The sequence below is a fragment of the Hippopotamus amphibius genome, chromosome 3, assembly GCF_030028045.1.
Source record: "Hippopotamus amphibius kiboko isolate mHipAmp2 chromosome 3, mHipAmp2.hap2, whole genome shotgun sequence".
NCBI classification, from domain to species: Eukaryota; Metazoa; Chordata; class Mammalia; order Artiodactyla; family Hippopotamidae; genus Hippopotamus; species Hippopotamus amphibius.
The window spans coordinates 56,010,976-56,027,887 of record NC_080188.1 but is presented as its reverse complement, the minus strand read 5'-3'; the positions used below and the strand labels follow the sequence as shown (position 1 = coordinate 56,027,887).

Sequence of the window (16,912 nt, the reverse complement as noted above, 5' to 3'; positions counted from 1 at the left end):
CTACGCTCTAAACTCACAGAGATGAAAGAGAGAGCTTGATGCGCACATAGAGTGAACACAGGCCTTAAACTCCCATCTATTTTCCACTGCACTGAACACAACTGTGGGGTCAGGTTTGGGGGACAGAATACACCACAGGATATCTGAATGATGTTAATTATGCATTTATTTCAAAAGAGAAGCTGAAATGTCCTCTTGAGGGGTACATATGCATCTCCTCTTATATCACTCAAGTACAGTACCTACGGGGACGTATGTTCAACAAGCAACACATTTTTTATTAAATCTAAAATATTCAGTAGTTTCAGAGGCATATTCCTGCTCTCTTTGGTCTCTTTTACCTACGGGGAAAGGACCACATAAGCAGGCTTGTGTGTAAATGCTTAGAATAGTGCCTGGTACATAGTGAGAACTATATGAACTATTTATTATTTTGTTAATATTTTAATGTTTTTATTATTATTTACAATCCAGAGGCTGCATAGCATAGTGTTTAAAAGCCCAGATTTGGGGCCAGACTTCCTGGGTTCTGATTCCAAGTACACTCTTTACTAGCCAATACCTTGGATAAGTTGTTATTTAACATCTTTAGTTTCCTCATCTATGAAATGAGAATAACAGAACTTATCTTATTGGGTAACAATAAGAATTACTTGGGATAGTTTCTGGCTTATATATGCCCCATACATGTATTACATTCTACATATGTTATCGTCATTAATTGTATTGTACTATAGCAATAGCTTTATTTGTTCATTTTTGCTTTTTTTATTAGAATTTTTCTTCAAATGAAATTGGACACGAAAGTCCAGTATACATAGAGCAGATTTTATATTGTAAGGCAATATACATAAAGCCAACAATGTCTGGTAAAATGGTGTTGAGAATTTCTTCCTCTGGCCTCACCCTAGCACACTTGTGTATAAAACACATTCAGGGAACACATTTCATTCAGCATTGTTAAATAGGCCTAGTCACCAGCAGGATGCTCCTTGGCAGGCTATAAAATTGAATTGAGGAGGGTTGATTAAGCAAGAATTTAAGAGCTCCTGGCATCTTTGGTCTTCAGACCAATTGAGTTTGGACCCAGACTCTGCTATTTGATAGTTGGGGAAGTAATTCCATCCCTCTAACACTCAGTTGTTTCCTTTGCTGTGAGATGGATATGACACTATGACCACTTCATAGGGTTGTATTTGAGTAAATAAAAGTCTAGTGTAATTATTTTTATCATCTCAATGACACACAAGCCTCAAATTATTGTTGCTCAAAGAATCTAAAAAAAGAAGTTTTCCATCACTACTTCCTCCTTTAAAAATTGTCTTGAAAAATGTGAAATCATGTGAAATGATTGCTAAAAATAAAAATAACATCTTCTATGTTTACCCACCTGATAGAAATAGGAAACTCTGCAAAGCAGTATATTGGTTTAAAATAGGATGCATCAGTAGTTGATTTTGGGGTTTAAAAATCTAGCCATATTTCTTATTTTAAGTAAATAACATAATTTGGATGTCAAAATTTGTACTGAAAAGCACACAGGCATGCATTTTGAAAACTACAAATTTTAACCAAATTTATACCAATGTTGAAAAACGTGTACTTATTTCAACAGAGCTTAAAAGGATAGTTTTTGAATATTTAAAATGGTTTCTCATTCATATTAACCAAATATAATTTGTCTTAAAGCTGACATAAAATTAATTACAGCAGAAAGTTTTGCAATACATTTTCTGTCAAGAGTATGAAGCAATATGAAGTAAAAGATTGTGCTAGCATGACTGAATTCACTAGGAAAAAGAAGGGAATTACAAGATCCCTTCTTCTTGTCACATTTGAAAATCATTTTAGTAACATTTTATAAGTTGAAAAGGAAGTTCCTCTTCACAAATTTCATGCAATTTTCAGTTTGAGATATAAACTTGAATTAGAGTAAGGAATGTAAGCATCCTTGCTTAACAATTTGACCTGAAATTCTGCCCAATAAGTAAACAAAATATAAGTATAAAAAGAGACTGAGGAAAAGCATCAATGTGGCTGATGCAAAAAGTTGTGCCATGTTATATAGCGCCTTCCTATTTGACGTTCAGTGAAATTTTTCACACTATTAAAAAGGCAAAAGATCCACTGTCTCCTAGGAGCTGTATTAATAGAGACTCAACCTAACCCATTTCAAGAATAAGAATTTACGAGTTGCAGGAGACTACAGTGTACTTTGTCTCTCTTTTTTTCAATTACTAAAAACGTCAATTGTGGGAGAAGTTTCCTCTTTTATCTGGTCTCTGACCACAAATTATCTGCTAAAAATGTGACAATATGTACACATTGATAGAATGAGTCAATAGACACTTCCTCTACTCTTACTTCTACAGTCACAGTGTCAGGAGGGTGTTTTCATCAGGAAACACTGTAAATTTTTAATAGACAGACTCTGCTAAACATACAGAAATACACTCTACTGAATGAAAACATTCTACTGAACAATCATTCTAGATCCCATTTAAACACTAATAATAGATAAGGCTAAAATGGAACTTTGGTAAACAAAACAAAACAACTTTGGTAAATAAAACAAAACAACATTTCTCTGTAGATATTAAGGTAGCTACTTTAACGTCTTCATTTAGAACATCTTTGTAATGCTTAAGAGACCAAATCCAAAAAAGGAGAGACAAAAGTCAAATAAGGCACCTAAGATTTTAGGCAGTTATATGTTGGACAAATTGATACATGTTGTCTAATTACATAATTAACGTATTTATCCATCTACTTCTACCCTTAATTTATGGGACTTTATAATATGGATAATCTCCTTTTGATCAAGTAACATGATGGCTTTGAAACACCTAAGGGCCATCACCATCAAGCTGTGTCTCAATACAAAATCAAATTCATACTTTAACTTTCATCCATAGAGGCTGTATTCTAATAATATTGGTCCATCACAGGTAGAATATTTATCTCTTAAAAATTTCACATTTTATGGGTTTCTTTTCAATTTGCAAAGCCAAAGTCATAGCCATCAGGTCCAATCCTGCTAAATATTCAAAGCCTTGTGTACACAACAGCTATGAATGAGAAACAAATCATATGGAAAATAATACAGGATGAGTTACGGCACCTGTGGATCAGGACAGGCCAATTGCAATGCTTTGTACATGGGGCCACTCCATTCATCACACCTTGGGTGGCTCTTGGGCCTAACATCCACTCTGAGGCTTACTTTTTCTTCATGGCTTTCAATTACACAAGCTTACTGCTTAAAAGCAAGGTTTAAAATGCAATTCAGGAAAAAATGATCCTCATGTCCCTTAAGTAATTCTGAACTTGGCCCTAGTTTTCTTTTTCTTATCAAAGTTTACTTAAGTTTATTCCATCATGTGGTTTTTGTTTTGTTTTGTTCTGTTTTCTCCAGCCAGATACAGGTCACTGAGTTTCTTAAGAAGGATACTTTATACCTTCTAAGTTAACTCCAGTTAAAATTAGTATTTATTTTGCATCTACGTGGTCAGCAGAGTGAAATTATTTTCTTCTCAAAATTATTTTATTCTCAAAAATGTTGGAATCATAAATCAGACAAATGCAGGTTTAATGCTTTATCTGCAATGATAAAGAAATTCAATGTGAACATAAACACCGTTATCAGGGATTCAAATTTGAGTAAATAATATTGATAAAAGGTGTGAACCATTAGTAAGTCTCTATCCTCTGATGTCCAAATTCTAATCAATATAGACACTTTCCTCTTTGAGAAAGGTCCTTGGAAGCAAGGACTATGTCAAATAATACATGCTTACAAATGGCTATTTTTCATGTTTAAAGATAATTTGTGCAATTATTTCTATTGAGTCTATTCTATTTCATTACGATTTCCCAAAGCAATGGGAGTAGCTACCATTTTAGTTCACTGCCATTGTCGTGTTTCCCTTCCCTCTGGAATTAAGCAAACGTCAAACATTTATTAGATGCCATCTAAGGTAATTAGCTGTTCCTGTGAATGCCATGGACAATGCCCAGACTGTGGCAACTGATCTACACTTTTTATTAGAACTGCATATAGACCAGAGCAACGGCAATAAGGAAAAGTGAGGAACTCAGTTCAGCCAGAGGCAGAAACAAGGAAAGGAAAAGCAAGAACATCCAAGGTGCATCCTCGTGTAAATAAAGAAGACAACAGGTGCATGGAGACGGCAGGTAAATGGAGGGGGTGTGAAAACAGTGATGGAGGGAGGATATAAAAAGCATTTTATTTGGTGTATAGCTGAAAGGAAATGTGCCTAAAACACATCACCTGAGGAAGGACACAATCCCAACCCCCTGAAAGAGGAGGCACATCTGCAGTAATAATTGTGCAATAAAAGAGGTTTTAAAAACACATCTTAAAGTAGTTATTTTGGCCTGTTAATGAGATATTCAGAATGATTACTCGTCTCTCTCGAGAGGCAGTATCCACAGTGGCTATGCACATGCGATCTGGGATCAGATCTGGAATTCTGGCTCTGACACTGATTGACATGACAACATATTTAACCTCTTTCCGCTTCAATTTCCTTATCTGCACAATATTCCTCATCTGCACAGTTTTCTCACCTGTAATTTATGACATTGTTATAAGAGTTAAAAGTGTTTAAGTAGGTAAAGCACTTAGGAAAGTGGTGGCACACAGTAGCAATACATGTTCACTATACTTTTTGACATTTTTCAAATCCAATAAAGAAAGCTAACAGAAAAGATGATCAAGAAAATTAAATGATGCCACTAGCACATTCTCAAAATATGGTTTTACTACTTAATATATAGATAAAGCTAACATTCAAAATACTAACACCTCTCTAGGTACCTAAGCCAAATATAAATCTCAAGAAAAGATGGCACAAGCATTATCAAGAGTTGTCTAATTTCCAGTTACAAAGGTTGATCCTCATGTAGGGACATTTATCTACAATATTATCCACAGTGTGTCAGTTTCAATGGAATCAGAATACAGTTCATGTTGCATACTTGCTGACATCCTGGATTTTAGGGGAGTAGATTCCTCCTGAACATATTTTAAACCTGTGGACAATTATACGTCACTTAGAGTCCCCAACTCCGTGAGCACCATGCCCTCAGAGTTCATCTCAGGAAGCAGTATTCATTCCTCTGCTGTTATAAGCATTTGCCTAAGTTGACTCCAGGGCAAGTTTAATTACGCCTCTTTCATTTTCAAGTTTTATCTTTCTATTTGTCTTCTTGTAACATAGACACAATTTCTGGCTGAATTACATTTTTAGGGGAGCAGAAAGGTTATGGGACAGAAAAGGCAGAAGAAAGTGAACAAGAGCTCGCATGTTTTTAATCACTTAGAAGATGGTGCAATAAACTCAAATGCCTTTTCCCTAATACTAGGAGCATTTTTTTTCCCTCAATGGACTTTATTTCAGAATTAAGTTGTATGTCTCAGCTAGCTGAGTCAACTTAAATTATAGACCAGGTTGGCAGAAAAGAAGCAATGTATACAAGCAAAGTTAATGTAGGAGAAAGAATTTGAGCTTTCTCTATATGTGATGATCTTCTGAGTTCACTCTCAAGGGATAATCTACAGTAAAGGAAATTAACGATCATTGAAACTTAACTCCTAAAACTATATCCAGAGATCAATATCCCCTTTATAAACAACTGTGCCATAGCTGTGCTGGAATGGTGGCCTATACTTGCTAACTGCACATATTAGTGAAGCCTCTGCAGATAAACTTTGTTCTTTGTTATCCTCCTTCTTGGCATTTGAGAATGGGGCTTTTATTCTATGAGCTAGAGTAGCTCCTCTCAAACTTTCCCGTATAAATGAAACATCTGGGGATCTAGGAAAACATGCAGATTCTGATTCCGTAGGCCCAGGGCAGGCTGGAGGATCTGCGTTCCTGACCAGCTCTGAGGTGATACTGATGCTACTGAGCCACTGACCACACTGAACAGCGTGAAGACAGCCAGTCTCGTACTCTGAATTCTCCTTATCATCACCTCACTTGAGCCCATGTTATGGGTTGAATTGTGTCCCCCGCAAAAAAGATGTGATGAAGTTCTAACTCTCCACACCTCCCAATGTGAACTTATTTGGAAATAGAAACAGCCTTTACAGAGATCACAAAGTTAAAGTCAGTAGGGTAGGCCATAATCTAACATGACTCGTATCCTTACAAAAAGGGGAAATTTGGACACAGAGACAGATACTCACAGAAGGAAGATGCTGTAAAGACACAGGGAGAAGATGGCTATCTACAAGCTAAGGCCTGGAACAGATCTGTTCCCAGGGCCTTCAAAGGGAGCATTGACCTGCCAATACCTTGATTTTAGACTTTTCGCCTCCAGAACTGTGAGCTGGTACATTTCTGTTGTTTAAGCCATCCAGTTTGTGGAATTTTGTTACAGCAGCCTTAGGAAAGTAATGCAGATTTAGTATTAACAACTTTTCCCTGACACCTCTTCTTTCTCCTCCTCTCTGACACAAACGAACATTTCCGTGCACCACTAAACTTAGTACAGTGTGAAGAATGTGAGGGCAACATTCCACACACAGATGAGGTAATGCAAAGGCGTGGGTCACGTTTCTCAGGTTTGCCTAAGACGAAAGCTTGGATTGGTCCTACCGTCATTACAGGCGTTAATCATAAAACAGGTTAAATCTACTGTCCGTGGTCTCTGTTGTTAGTTTCCCTCAGGAGTCAACAAACTTGACTCTTAGCACTCAAAGGACATATCTTCAGACTTTTGTGAATCTCTAAATTCTCGAATGTTTCTATAGTGTATAAATTTCCTTCAGAAATTACAACATAACTGAAAACTTGGAGTGGCCCCTTAATAATCCTATAAACATAGACCAAAAATAAATGATAAAGGCATTAAAACAATTTTGCAAATTTTTGTTGTTGTCACTGTTGCTTTATTGCACATTTGGTGGACTCATTTTGACATAGATCATCAGTACTGCCAATTTTGCATTCCATCATTTATTCAAAACTGCTCTTGTCTATGAATTCCCATTTATTTCTACGTCTTCACATCCTTTGTGCTTCATTAGAAGCCCTACACATTGCTTTTCTTTTTGAAGCCATTTTTCAACAATGAAACAAAGCTGTTCTGTTTTTGTTTTTAAATCACACTATGAGAGTTGTTAAATTTGCAATGAATACAAGTAGAAAAAATAACCCACACAGATTTTTATGTGAAGGTGTAAGAAAGAATGAAATAAACTAATCTCACTCACTAGCTAAATGATGGGTCCGTACAAATCAGTCTCATTCCAAACATGATTCAAACACACTCCTCAGCAAAATGACAAATTACTCAAGACTTTTGCTTTCATTTTAAAAGAGTAAAACACAAGCTTCCAAGATCCAGGAAAGTCAAGGATGTGAAGTTCTTGATTATGATACTTAGCCATTACACTTCTGAATACGGTTCATCCTATTTTTTATGCTCTCCATGGTTCCCAACTAGGGGTGGTACCGCTCCCTGGAGGGATGTCTGGAAAAGTGTAGGAGTGTTTGACTTTTCACCATAAATGGAGGGAGTTATTGGCATTTAATGGGCAAGGCATGGGGAAACTATATAAAGCAAAGCCAGAGATGATAAATCTTTGCCACTCACCAAATGCCAACAGCTCCCCTATGTTGAGGGTCTCCTCCAATTTTAACATTTCTTTAAGATCAGTGGTCTTTCCAGTTTGGGCTCTGGGGTCACCTCTTGACTTCTACCAGAAACCATGCTGACTTCACAGGTCTCTTTCTCTCTGATTTAAAAGGTGTGTCATTCCTTTGTATGTTCAAAGAATGCTGGTTTCTCAGCCCTCTTCTTTATGGACTGTGATAAAGAACATACTGTGTAACTAACGTATCTTGGTTTGTTATTTTATTTTTTTATCATTGTAGATAAATCTAACACAGTACACTTCAGAGAGAACATCCTGGAGGTTCTTTTGTACAACCATCCAGTTCTCTCCACCATTATGGTTATGGTCTCACTCCTTCCTTTTTTTAATTCATTCTTCAAACATAAGTAAGCACCTGTTATAAGATATGGTATTAAGCCTCATGGAGGGAGGTTACATACAATGATAATCAGATCTCCCTTCTGGGATAGTCAGATATAGCTTCTTTTCCTTCTCATTATTTTTTTCCTTCTTCTCTCTGATAACTTTTCCCAACATTGAGCTTTAGCCAGATCTAGAAAACACTCATTACTCCACAAAATTGTGACAATTCTATTTGCTAAAATATCTCGCTACCCATTTATATGGATTAGCTTTTTGATTATTTCTTCTACTAAAAACAAGTTCACACACATATTTTATCATTTTAACCTTAATATTTGTGATTTATGCTAATATTACTACAAACTGAAGGTTAAATAACTTTCCCACAAACAACTTGTTCATGGATTTTAAAACAGGTCTAGCTGACCCTAGTGCCTGAGTTCTTAATGAATACAAAATATTCCCGATAATTAAAATCACCTTCCTGTGACTGCCAGTGAACTTTATATGCCCTACTTTTAAATCTCAGCATAGACACAGTTGGCCTTCATTCTCAGTTCCTTGATTAAGTTCATCACGACTGTTTTAGAAACCTGGTTATAGCTTCCAAGTTTCTATTAAAAATAAACCAAAAGAAAAAAATGTTTAAAAACTTCTCTGGGTTTCTTAGCTAATACAAATCCACAAAGTAGAAGTTCCAAATATAACTAGGTAGTCCTCTGTGATTTTTCAATGCCTGCAGGCTTTTGAAGTGCTGTGAATGTGCCTTAATCTGTTGCTAGGAACACTGCACATTGCTCCAAACAGGCTGCCAGTCTGAGAAACCTAGCGTGAATGACATAAGTGTTTCTTTCATCCAGGTCAGAGGATGGTGTGTGGTGGTATGGGAGGTCATGGGAGGGGAGGAATTCAGGATAAAGAAATTAGCTAGAGGAAAAGGAAGTGACAAAGAAGAAAGAATCCTCAGACCCTAAAGGAAAAGTTTTCCAATTGAAGCCCTCCTGCTCCCCACCAAGCACACACCCCTTGAGAGCTTTTGAAATTGCTTCAGTCTAGTCTGACAACAAGTCAGAAGGGCCAGGGCACAGCTGACAGTGTCTCATTCCCTTGTCACACCAATGGAAATCACAGACCAGAAACCTGAAGATACCAGAGACAGTGAGGTCACTTTGAAACTTCAATCACGTGTCAGACTTGGGAATCAGGAGAGTTAAGAGCAAGAAATCAGTCTGTAATTTTCTCCCGATACTTGTCTGGCCCTAGGATAAAATAAAAAGCATCAGCTTTAGAATTAAAAAAGAAATTGGTGATTTACATTTATACCTTCTCTGCTTTCCTTCATCTCAGGAGCTTTGGTGCCTGAAAGGCATAGAGGGTAATGGGCAGATGGTGCAGAGGAAGGACCACTTTTGACACCTCCCTTCTGGTATAACTGCAGCAATTATCACCAAGCCTAGGCACCTCTCAAGTAGCAAGGTGCCATTTCATGGCTGTTGAGGAACATGGTGGGTGTAGCATCCCCTGTGTGCAAGCCAGCACACCAAAGCCTTCTTCTAGCATGCATGTAGTTTCATATTTTACATCTAAATCTTCAATTCTTCCAGAATTTATTTTGGTGTAAAGGATAACCTTTTTTTTTTTTTTCCAAATGGCTATTTAGATGTACTAATACCTGTTGTCAACTCAGTCATTCTCCCCCACTGCTTTGAAGTTCCATATTTATCACACAATAAATTCCTGTGGTAAATTCCAGTAACTGGATGGGAGAAACTAAATAGGGAGAGTAAGAAAATTCCATTTCCACTGAAACACCATTTGCATGCTTTCTCCTTTCCTTGATGTTTAAAAATCAAAAGAAGAAATATTACAAGGGAAAGATGTCACATTTCTAAGGTGTTGCCTTCCCTGATCACAGGTTATTTTTAGCACATGTTGATCTATTCTAATTTGATAAATTATCATATCCATCTGCTAAATGTTCTTTGATCCCTCTGCGCATTGCCACTGACTCAAGGAGCAGGACGTTATGAATGACAGTTTTGCCAGTTCAGCTGGAACTGAATTGTTATCCAATTTATATATGTTCCTTGCCACATTTTATGTTTGCTTATAAGGGCATGGCTGGTTATGGATATTTTTAAGTGACAGAAGACTCAGCTTTTGTTTGAGCAAAATAATCAGCATATTTTACTCTTCTTTCCTGAATTTCCTTATTATGAAAATCATATTGGAAACAGTGTAAAAGGCACTTAGGGAATCTGAAGAAAATTCTGCCGATGAGTTCAGGTGACTTAATCATTTATTAATTCATTTAACAATTATATATTAACTTTTGTGTGCCAGAAGATGATTCCAACTAAAGGGGAATGGCGAATGTACAAAGCTAAAATTTCTTTAATAATTCTAGCCTAGTTAAGGATTCTATCAGAACCCTAATGTGGAAACAGTTACTGTTAGACTCTAACCAAATAATACATAGCTGTGTAGGACAAGTAAAATGTACCTAGTTATTTGATAAAGAGGATTCAGTTATTTCCAAACCTTTTGCTGTTTTAACGTATTGAATTTAAAAAACAAAAACAAATGAAACAGAACCTTTCTGGAGTTTGCTGGCAGAGGTCTTAGAATTCGTAGAGGTACATTTCATGTCAAGAGATTGCTGTTCCTAGTGGACTAACCAGGTGAACACCAAATTTGGCAAAATGATACTAAGTAATCTGTCTATTCCTGTTTGGGTGTGTTAGTTTGTATTAGTCATGCCTTTTAATTTTCTGTATTTCTAATGCTTTGGCATCTGGGCTTTGCTCTCCCCAAAGAGACTGACCCTTCCAAGGCTAGCCAATTCCTAGAGATAGGAAAGACTAACCCCGAGTATGCCTTTCTTATGCAAATAAACCAATTCTGAGACCACACCCCAATCAGGTCCTTTATCTGGCTCTCATAAGGTTTTCACTCTCTGGGCCAGTATCCATCTGTCCTAAACACCTCAGGGCCAGGTACCCAGACAACTAGAGACAGTCTCTGTGCCCCAGAGCTTGCTGAAATTATTTGAACTAGCCAGTCCTAACCCTGCTCACCCTCCTTTGCCTGTTCTTTCCCAAGGAAACCACAGCAAAAGGCTCTTGCTTACGTTTCCGCCGTTCTCTCTCTGCCTCCTGACCAACCCAGGTGCTTCTCTGTGTGGTCCTTCAAGGCATGATGCATCCCTCCTTTTGAAACTGAGTAGCAGACTAGCTTTACAATGGCAATCATCTCCTGATCTGTTGTTCTCACTATACCTAAAGAATAATAAAACCTACATTTTAAAGCAGAGTTCTTACCTTAACTTACAAAAGAAAAGAAGACACTTCTTTATAGCTATAAAATAATTCTTTTTAACACACTGATGTGTTCTGATAAGAGTTATCAGTCAGGTGAGACCCCATGCTACAAGAGAACAGGAGGGAGAGAAGGGAAAGCCTCCAGTGTGTTTTGTATTGTATCCCAAAAACATTCAAAGCAGGCCGAGCTTGAAAATATTCCATCAGAAAAGAGCATATAAAAGTCTGTTTTTATTGATTTTGATATGTTGGATTAAATTCCTGAACATTCCCTTAAGACCCAATATGCCTGCAACAGGAAACTTTGCAATAGTTTTCTATTGATGGTTTTTTGGCCATTAGAAATATTTGGAAGTTGTAATTACATTCTCTTGAAGTGATTATTCGAATTATACATTGATGAAAAATTTTTGGCTTTTCAACTGTAAAGAGTTTAATTGGCTATTAGTGTTTCTTAAAAATTATTTGTTTTACATGGTAGAGGATGGCTATTAGAGGGAACTGGGTTGACACTGGGATCAAGTTTGAAGACTGCCCTAGTAAAAATAATTTAAAGGTTTTAAAAAATCAGGACTTGTATTGGTTGTTAAAATATGTAGAATATGGAGATGCACTTCCCGTGGAGGCCTGTCAAAATCTGGACGCATCTTCTAGCAACAAGACTCTACTCATCTTGGAGTTTCCTTAGAAGACACACTGGATTCAAGACAAATGAGGCCGGCCTTCTGAGTAGACGTGTAGAAAATGTTTTTGTCTCTGTCTCCAGAGAAGAATTGCCTGCCACCATCTCTCCTACTCCATTGCCAAGTTCTTGTAGCCCAGCGGTCCACCAAGGAGCCCAGAGATTGTCTGTACACTGTAACCTCAGAGGGACATCTACCAGAAAAAATAGTCATATCATACACCCTGCCTTCCATGTTTCTTGTTCACAAACAATCCAGGCCTAGTTTAGGAAATCTGGAAGTAATAGTTAAAAGTTGTGAGAATACTCATTACTTCACCTGAATCTATACTACTTCAGCAAGAGTCAGTAGGCAAAACAGAACTTAATTCCTTAATGCTTAGGTAAAAAGACATAAAAACTACTGATACTTTAAGTCAACCCAATGCACTACAAATCATATTTAATCTCAATTTAACAAAAGTCTTTGTGGAAGTGTAATTATGTTGCTATGTGCAAACATTTCTTAATAAAGGTTTCTAAGCCTAGTAACAGACTAGATGGATAAGAGAGCATGAATAGAAGAAATGCAAGGTGAGATAGATACGGTCCTTGCCTGCCTGGTAGCCAATTATCAATCCATTCTTTCCCACTAACCACCCCATTTCCTGCTCACAGAGTGGGCAGTGATCTCTTGATCTCAGGGGAGGTGGGTCTTCCCCTAGTCGCAGGGGATAAATCGTAATTGCTTTCTTACCCAAGAAGGAGAGACTGAGTGTAGGTCAAAAGAAAGCAGGTTCAGAAAATTAAGGATTTGGCAAGTTTAAAGTCTAGAGCAAACTATAAAGCTGAGAGAGTAGAGGGAGCAAGAACACAACGTGTTAAGAACTTCAGCTTTTTCAAAAATTAGAGATACTTATCAAATATATAAACAAAGCCTAATCTTTTCCTTTAACTAGGAGTGCTTAATTGCATAGAAGTAAAGGTGTTTGCACAGACTGGCATGTGCTTTGAGGTCAGTACCTATAATCTCTAAGCCCTTTTAAGCCTCTTTGTATGCGACAGTAAGCTAGTTATCTAAAGAATAAATGTGGACACTATTCAAGGCTTTTCTTGGCTATCACACTGATTGTGGTTCACCAAACAGATGACAGAGTTTCTAGTTTTCTGCATGGAAGGTGACCATGGCTACAGATGGACACACACATGTGAACACACCGGACTGCATTCATCATAGAGACATAGATACTCTCATATTTATAAAACACTGATAAGAAGCCCTCCACCACCTCTTTTTAGTCCCAGTGATAAAGTCATGTTACACCCTTTTTAAAAAGCAGCCAAATTTTAGATCAAGTCAGCAGAAAAGCCAAGGCAGCACAGGTTCCTGTATGGAAAGGCCAACCAATCATGAATTCTTTGTACACCTCAAGTTATATATCTGTCAAATGAAACTATTTCTCTAAACTCACATATAGAGCATGACAATGTTAGAGTCTGGTGTTTCTGCTCACCGTTCCACAGCGTTGTAACATAGTCTGAAAGCAAGAAAGCATGAAAAGTGTATCCAAGCAGCTTAGCAGTCCAAGTGTATGTGGCAACAGTTGACACTCTAGTTTAAAGGATTAGATCCTTGCTAAACTGACATAATTCAGAAGTGGGACAAATAATTTTCATACGGTATATTATTTGTTAAGCGTTTTGAATAATTTTAATGTTCATTGCATTTTAATACATCTTATGTTACTTTATTAGTTTTCAAAGTCTACCCAAATGAAGACCAATTTTAAATAAAATTTTTAAATTTACATTTAAAAATATTCAATTTTATCAACCCAGGCAACAGAACTCAAATAAGTACATTCCACAGGTTGAAAACGTTTTATTAAGAATTTTTGCTCTTGGCTTCATCTCTGCAATATTCACTGCAATACAATAAAGTCTAATGTTCTTTCATTAGACTTAAAAATTTGAGCAGTTGAAGTACTTTTCATATTTCATCGCAATCATTCCTCATTTTAATGTATTTTTCCCCTCTCTGTAAAATTTGACAGATTTTCAAACTTTTGCTCATCCTATTTTTACAGTAGCAAATTTTCAAGTATTTTCCTTTTTTAGAGCATATGTTTCACGAATACAAATCTCCTGTATATTTATTTAGATATGATAATACATTGTATCTCCTTTATGTTTTGCGTAGATTCGTTAAGTAGTTAACATACAAAACTGGTGCAGTATTCAGGCCTGTCAGCCTAGCGGAGGGCACATTTTGGATTCCTATTTTGTTTCTAGTAAGCACATACTCCATGTCCCCACATGCCTTCACAAGTGCACACTGTAGCTGTATTGTTCCTCGTGTGCACAAAATGCAAGGGTTTAAAACTCTATGCGGGTAACAAAAGCTATAGGAGCTGATTAAATTAATCATAAGCACATCAAAATACAGCAAAGTATTATTTGCTTTTGAAACAGTATTTTTTTTTTTCAAAACACACACACACCCTGCCCCACCGCATTGGCCAAGCAGAAGTTTTCATTTTGACAAGCAAAAACACGGAAAACTCCCATGTTACTTTTATCACCAGATCAGACCCTAAGGCCCTCTGCTCTCTCCAAAGTTTCAACCACTAAAATATGAGGGAAGCAAAGAATACACCACAGCAAGTACTCCAAAAAATAGCAATTCAGATTTATATCTGAAGCAGTTTTCACATGCTTTCAAATCAGCACTGGAATCCTGTACGAACAGCTCTATTATTTGGCAGCAGCAATCAATGAGAGAATCCAAGAAAACGGCACCATACTGATCACATTTCAGCGCAAGAACAGCAGAATGTCCAATCTGTTGCCATAATTTGGATACCGTGCAGTGCTGAATGGATTACGACAGAAAACCAGGTTATAAATAAAACCACACACGGTCTAGGTCCTGAATTTGTGGTAATATAAACACCCCCCAAATTATCAAAAACAATCAACAGCTATACCTGGCAATTTGTCTCCAAATCAACAAAAAAGCACCCAGCTCTCACCTTGCACAAACCCACTTCAGTGGTCCGTGACAAATGCAGGCTGCACTTGCAGGCTGGGAGAGGGAGCAGCTGCTCTGTCCTGAGCCGCTTAAAGCACAGTCCAGCCTGGCTCGCCCTCTCCAGTCCTACTCTCTGTTGGTCTGCTGCAGTTTCTCCCATGACTCCATCACCCAGGAATGGAAACCACTGCCCTCGCCCCAGCACTAGTGGGCTCCCCGGCTACTGAGCTCAGGTAAAAATGCTGAGTCCTGCAAGGTCACTGCAAGGTGAACAAGGGGCAGAAGGAGTGAACGGGGAAGAGGAGGGACCGTCCAGGAAAGACTCTAAACTTCAGACACCATGTCTTTCAAGAGAGTCTGAACTCCATAAATCAGAACTGCACCAATAGTCAGAGAAGCAGTAAATCTGAGAATCCCCAAATGGCTCGGAGCCAATCTGTTAACCCAGAGGCATTCTTAAAGCAATAACCTCTCCCTCTCTCTTTCTCTCTCTCTGTCACTCTCTCTCTCTCTCTCTCTCTCACACACACACACACACACACACACAATTGCTCAGACATCCCTTTCAAGCCAAGAAGTTTTTGCATACGCTTTCCAGGTAACACAGCTTAAAGAAAGATCTTAGAAAATTAAAGTATTTGCTAAAATCAAAATAAAATAATTCTTTTAAGAACAAAATCATTTCTGCTCCATAAACTAATTCACATTAATGAAGTCTTGCTTTTTGGAAACATACTTGAATTATGCAAACCCCGCCCTCCATATTAAAAAAACAGTAAAGATGTATTATTTCAGAGATGACTGGCAAAATCAATTAAAATTTCTCATAAAAATTCCTACCATCTTTTTCAAGATTAGTCTTGACTGATGCACATTTTAATTTGGAGAGGTTTCAAGAAGGTACTTCTTGCCTAAAACATAATCATTGTGTGTGTAGATGTTCTAGACAGATACAAACATGTTTATAAATGTTCCCCTGTAAATTCTCCTTGGTTTTTATTTTTCATATTTTGGTTTTCCTATCAGAAGTGGAGAAGAAACAATGTTCAAGCTTGCCAGAACATTATGAAACATTATTTGTCTTTGCTGTGTATTTTTTTCTTACAGGTAAATAATTATGCACTGAAGTTTAGATTGACAGGAAATTATTCTTACTCTTTAGTCACTTTCCCCTCCTTCTCCAACCATGTAAAATGAACACAACTTATCTAACCTCCTAGGCATCAGTTTCGTAATCTATAAAATGGAGATATGTTGCCAACGTCTGCTTCGGGACTCTCTCCTGGGTCAGCATGAAGATGAAATGGGACCATGTGTAGGAGCAAATGCTTTGTAAACTGTAGAAGGTTAGGAAAAAAGTGTACCTACTGCATTTTCTGCCCTTCGATTGCCCTCGTTTGGTTCTGGGGCTAGTGAATTAGTTTCTGTGTTCTCAAGGAGGACTCCTCAGGCTTCATGGGAGAGTGTTTGTTTCAAGTGGGCTATAAATAGAGTTCAAGATTTTATTGAAATGCTGTCCTCCTGGTGGCAGATCCTGATGGCGGTGACCACATGGCCAGAGTCAGTTAATTGCAAACAACATGAGCTCTCTCTGGTCTTTGAGGCAGAACGAGACCAGCTGAAACCCTGCTAGAAAATGTTCACGTGCAAGGCTGGTTTCACGGTTCCTGGCGTCCTGGGTGTACTCCTGAGTTGGAGGGGTTGCCCAAGGGGATTAATGACGGGGAAAGATTGGGGATGGAATGCCAAGTTTGCTGCTGAGTTAACTCAGTAACAAATGTATTAAGGCATTCATGCTAATGTTCCTACCATTATGTATGCATTATTTAGAGATTAGGTTGAGGGAGGGTAAGGAAGGAGACCAATGGGGACGAGGAAAAGAACTAACT

General features: G+C 37.6%; 1 protein-coding gene across 4 annotated transcripts in view; it reads right to left on the bottom strand.

The window, feature by feature from the left end:
- Positions 1 to 16,912, bottom strand: part of ARHGAP24 (Rho GTPase activating protein 24) — a 476,239-nt gene that overhangs the window by 135,164 nt on the left and 324,163 nt on the right. The window contains exon 1 of one of the 4 annotated variants that reach the window (XM_057728039.1): positions 15,025 to 15,186. The exons of the other annotated variants lie outside the window; for them this stretch is intronic. The gene's annotated coding sequence lies outside the window, so the exon portion shown is untranslated. Of the gene's footprint in view, positions 1 to 15,024; positions 15,187 to 16,912 lie in introns of those variants that run through there. 4 annotated transcript variants of the gene reach the window in all.